The sequence below is a fragment of the Salvelinus namaycush genome, chromosome 8 (genome assembly GCF_016432855.1).
Source record: "Salvelinus namaycush isolate Seneca chromosome 8, SaNama_1.0, whole genome shotgun sequence".
Classification (NCBI taxonomy): domain Eukaryota; kingdom Metazoa; phylum Chordata; class Actinopteri; order Salmoniformes; family Salmonidae; genus Salvelinus; species Salvelinus namaycush.
The window spans coordinates 44723477-44729497 of record NC_052314.1 but is presented as its reverse complement, the minus strand read 5'-3'; positions in this window follow the sequence as shown (position 1 = coordinate 44729497).

Here is a 6021-nt window from a genome sequence, read left to right as displayed (position 1 = left end):
TTCCATAAAAATGGAGATCTATAGGAGAAAGCCCTGCCTCCAGCTGTTTGCTTAGAAATTCTAGGGACAATTAGGAGGCCTGCGTCTTGTGACCGTAGCGTACGTGTAGGTATGTACGGCAGGACCAACTCGGAAAGATAGGTAGGAGCAAGCCCATGTAACCCTTTGAAGGTTAACAGTAAAACCTTGAAATCAGCCCTTGCCTTAACAGGAAGCCAGTGTAGGGCAGCTAGCACTGGAGTAATATGATCAAATTTTTGGGTTCTAGTCAGGATTCTAGCAGCCGTATTTAGCACTAATTGAAGTTTATTTAGTGCTTAATCCTGGTAGCCGGAAAGTAGAGCATTGCAGTAGTCTAACCTAGAAGTAACAAAAGCATGGATTAATTTTTCTGCATCATTTTTGGACAGACAATTTCTGATTTTTGCAATGTTACGTAGATGGAAAAAAGCTGTCCTTGAAACAGTCTTGATATGTTCGTCAAAAGAGAGATCAGGGTCCAGAGTAACGCCGAGGTCCTTCACAGTTTTATTTGAGACGACTTTACAACCATCAAGATTAATTGTCAGATTCAACAGAAGATCACTTTGTTTCTTGGGACCTAGAACAAGCATCTCTTTTTTGTCCGAGTTTAAAAGTAGAGACATTTCAGCCATCCACTTCCTTATGTCTGAAACACAGGCTTCTAGTGAGGGCAATTTTGGGGCTTCACCATGTTTCATTGAAATGTACAGCTGTGTGTCATCCGCATAGCAGTGAAAGTTAACATTATGTTTTCGAATGACATCCCCAAGAGGTAAAATATATAGTGAAAACAATAGTGGTCCTAAAACAGAACCTTGAGGAACACCGAAATGTACAGTTGATTTGTCAGAGGACAAACCATTCACAGAGACAAACTGATATCTTTCCAACAGATAAGATCTAAACCAGGCCAGAACTTGTCCGTGTAGACCAATTTGGGTTTCCAATCTCTCCAAAAGAATGTGGTGATCGATGGTATCAAAGGCAGCACTAAGGTCTAGTAGCACGAGGACAGATGCAGAGCCTCGGTCTGACGCCATTAAAAGGTAATTTACCACCTTCACAAGTGCAGTCTCAGTGCTATGATGGGGTCTAAAACCAGACTGAAGCATTTCGTATACATTGTTTGTCTTCAGGAAGGCAGTGAGTTGCTGCGCAACAGCTTTTTCTACAATTTTTGAGAGGAATGGAAGATTCGATATAGGCCGATAGTTTTTTATATTTTCTGGGTCAGGGTTTGGCTTTTTCAAGAGAGGCTTTATTACTGCCACTTTTAGTGAGTTTAGTACACATCCGGTGGATAGAGAGCCGTTTATTATGTTCAACATAAGAGGGCCGAGCACAGGAAGCAGCTCTTTCAGTAGTTTAGTTGGAATGACAGCACCTTTTCCCCCTCAGGAGACTGAAACGATTTGGCATGGGTCCCCAGATCCTCAAAGTTCTACAGCTGCACCACATAGACTGTTTTCTCTGCTACCGCACGGCAAGCGTTACCGGAGTGCCAAGTCTAGAACCAAAAGGCTCCTTAACAGCTTCTACCCCCAAGCCATTAGACTGCTGAACAATGAATCAAATGGCCACCGGACTATTTACATTGACCCCCCCCCCCCCCCCCCACTGCTGCTACTCGCTGTTTATTATCTATGCATAGTCACTTCACCCCTACCTACATGTACAAATTACAAATTGTATATAACCTCGCTATGGCTATTTTATTGTGTTACTTATTTTTTTTTACTTTAGTTTATTTGGTAAATATTTTCTTAACTCTTTCTTGAACTGCACTGTTGGTTAAGGGCTTGTAAATAAGCATTTCACGGTAAAGTCTATACTTGTTGTATTCGGCGCATGTGACAAATAAAGTTTGATTTGATTTGAGACTGAAACTGAATGGGGCCCCAAGAAGACCGTCACACACTTCAACTGGTCTGGGTGGCAAGAGAGCATCCGTGTGATAAAGAGAAAGGAATAGAGCACGTCTGTTTTTTCCATCATCCATGTTCCTCTTAAATGTTTTCCTTGTGTCACCTGTTTCAGAAATTTTTTCCAAAGCATGTATTCCTCCCTAGGCAAAATGGCACAGGAACAGGCAAGAGCTTAGTTCACTATCGCCTGCCCCCGCGCACACACTGCCACAGGCTCTGTCACACACACACACGTGCATAAATTTGAGGGATTGAGTGTTTGTGCGTCAATCTATGATACTGTCCCTCCTACCCTCTTTTTCCCCTCTCTCACTTTCCTAAACCTCTCACTCCCCTCCCTCCCCCTCTCCCCTCCCCCTCTATCTTTCACTCTTTCAGATATCTGAAGCCCGACACACGGAAGAAATCCAAACGCAAGACGTCTGTGATTAAAAAGACCCGTAACCCTGAATTCAATGAGGTATATCCCTGCTGGGTCTCCAGGGGAGACTGGCACCTTCTGTGCTAGGCATGCAGTGTGTTGTAGCATGTGCTCTAGCAATGCTCTCTCTGAGGGTCAATCTTAATGTCAATGCTAATGAGATGTCCAGTCCAATATCCCACACTCTCCTCATCTGTCATCCTCTCTCTCTCTCTCACTTCTAGTATACAGTATTCATCACCTCTTCTACCCTCTCTTCTTTTCATAGGAAATTCTCTCTCTCTCCCTCATTCTCTACATCCCTTTCCTCCGAATTGAATTCTAACAATCGATAATAATTTGCAATCGCCTGAACACTTTTACCACTGACACATCAATGTGTTGACAAAGACTTACAGTAAGCATGCCAGTAAGGTCCTTCGGTTGGATCTCTCATCTCTATATTTATGTCACCCTTCCCTCTCTCCCCCGCTCATCCTACAGCGTGGGCACTGCGAAGTAATAACGCCAAGCCTTTTATTTCGATTCCCTCAGAAGTAATGTACACTATCACGGGGCCTTGATATAATTGCAGCGATGTGGCTCGTCTGAAACCTAGAACTGCCTAAATTCAACTCCAAGTGGAGACAATATAAGGCTCAGTTACAGGCCCATCTGATGATAGTGCTCCTGCTCATATCTGGTTGTTAATTAATAGATGGGATATACTGTACTGTATGTCTCCAGATCACTTATTTCTAAAACTATGGTTGTGACATAGTCTTCTATTTCTCAATGACCTCCCATACATCTCCCTGTCATGTGGCCAAGGAGTAGTTGGATCAACAGTGGAAAGCATTTTGCATAACAAGTGACATCAGTGTCCGTATTCATAAAGCTGCTTGGAGTATAGGTGCTTGGAGTAGGAGTGATGATCTAGGATCAAATTCCGTCCGTTCGTAGCTTTGGCACTGCTACTCTGAGACGCTTTGTGAATGCGGGGCCCTTTTCTTTTGTGTGTGTATGGCTTAGTTTTTTCCCATTGTGTTTACAGTACTTCTGTAAGTAATGTCACAGCTACAAGTAGATGTTGCTCTTAGACACTGATCTGGGATGAGTTTACCCCTCACAAATCCTAACTTTAGTAATTAGGGGGGAAACACTAAAGCTGACCATAGATCAGTGTCCAGTAGCAACCTCCTCCTACTCCTACTGAATGGGCTCTCCTGTGCTTCCCTCACACCCTATAGGAATTATTTTATGAGATCTCCATGTCAGAGCTGTCCAATAAGACTCTCTGGAGGTCACTGTCTGGGACTACGACTTGGGATGATCCAATGACTTCATAGGTGAGACTCTTCACTTTGCACGCACGCACGCACGCACGCACGCACGCACGCACGCACGCACGCACGCACGCACGCACGCACACACACGCACACACACGCACACACACACACACACACACACACACACACACACACACACACACACGGAGCGAGAGATGGCTAGAGAGCAGGAGCGAGAGAGTCAAATCCCATCTTGACACATCCCTATACCCACAGAAGCCAAACTTTTGTGCAGATATTCCATTGGGACTTTGAACTCCTGAAAGGTTCCCATGGTGACACTGCTTGTCATGTTTACAGGTGGAGTGTGCCTGAGCTGTCACTCACAGGGAGACCCCCTCCGCCATTGGATGGACTACCTTAAGAACAAGGGTCAGAGTGTGGAGCGCTGGCACATACTGACCAATGAGCTCCCAAGATCCGTAAGTCATGAATAAGGCCACACATCTACTGAGACACAAGGCTGAGTCCCAATTCTTCACCCTTCTCCCAAAGTTGCACACTTCCAGTCATGGATATATCAACGGTGGAAACTCCTTCAAGGCAAGTGTGGAGAATTTGACACAGATCAAATCATCCCTCTAGCTCCCTACCACCTAGGAATTCCTATAGATCTGAGAGGATTGGATAGACCAAAAATATGGGGGAAATTCCACCTAGCTTATCATAACGCAAAGGGGAAGCCATGACCATATTGATCTGGATCCTATTGAAACCTTTCAGATCTACTGTAGTGCCTAAGTGGTAGGGGTTATGGGTCGATTTGGAACTCAGCGAAGTTGAAGCATTTCTAAGCGCTCTCTAGAGCCCTGTTGATACCTGGTTCTAACATGCGTCCATCTTCCTGATATTTTCCTTATCTTATCTGTCTAGACCTATTCCACAATCAGATAGCAATGCGTCTTTTAATCGTCTATACCCGTCTAAAAATGTGGGCACAATCCAAATGTGGACAGGATCAGGACAAAGGACACATGTTAGCAGCAGGTATAAATGGGGATGACTTGCCACAGGATGGGATGCACTACCCGTATGTTTCTATGTCTATAAAGGTGATTCAAACCTACACACCGTAACACACCATGGAAATTATACATGCTGAATAAAAGTCATACACAATACAAGGCCTGGATGGTATGAAGCACAACTCCTTTATGCTATGGAATAGACTAGTGGTGGTGTAGATGATCCCTTCAAGTTAGATTAGAGTTTCTTTGATTATTTGAATCGGTTGAGTCGGGGTCAACTGGGGGTCCCGAGGACCGAGTTTGTGAAACGCTGAGTTAGATGGAGATGTTGGTCAGTGGGATGGGGAATGCGGTTTATGTTGCCTTACGGCCTCTTGTCACTAATGTTGACATTCACAACTCAACATCATACTTCCAATTTTTTATGATTTCATCTGCACGTTTTAGTCCACGGGCTTTTTTACTTCTCTTGTTCAGCTGATTTGATTGAATTCCATATCTTTCATGGTTATTTTAATAACAAATTGATATCTATGTTGGTAATAATATGCCTATTCTACACAAATACCGGCACACAAATATCTAACATCAGATATCCTGTTTGTATTGTTGACCTTTTAACCCAAATGGAACCCTATTCCCTACATTATGCACTACTTTTGACCAAAGCCCTATGGGCCTTGGTCAAAAGTAGTGCACTACATAGGGAATAGGGGGCCATTTGGGACAAATACATTTACTGCATCCCAAACATGACATATACTGATAATATTATGAATACATAAATTCTTCCATGTGTTTGCATGATGCAACACAGAATTTACAAAAAAAAATTGTCCCCTCCCTTTTATAACTATCCCCTGCCTCAAAAAAGTATTTGATAAAAAAATGATTATTACTTTATTATTGAGGTGTTTTCCCTGTATTGTTATTTTATGTAATGCTTCTTATATTTGTCTCTTAATGCACAACTGAATGTGTGAATGTCGGTTTTTACTGACCTTTCAATGGCTGTATTCGATTATCTTGTTCTGCTTTTAACAATTGTTGTTCTTACATTTATATCAGGTGTTTTGTGTACAATATGAAAATACATTTGGAATGCACTACTGTATAAGTCTGACTTGGTTTCTATTTTGTGAAATGGCTTGGCTGAGGGAAATCCAGTACTCACTCAGTACTACTGAACAGTAAAATAGCTCACTCCTACCCCCTGGTGGTTCAATTTCACATTTGAGTAATTTAGCAAACCCTCTGACCATGTTCAACGGTCCTTGCTATCCTGCATCCTTCAGATATCCCAACTCTAACATTAACTCATTGAAGTTGAAATTTAAAATGCTTACGATTAGGTA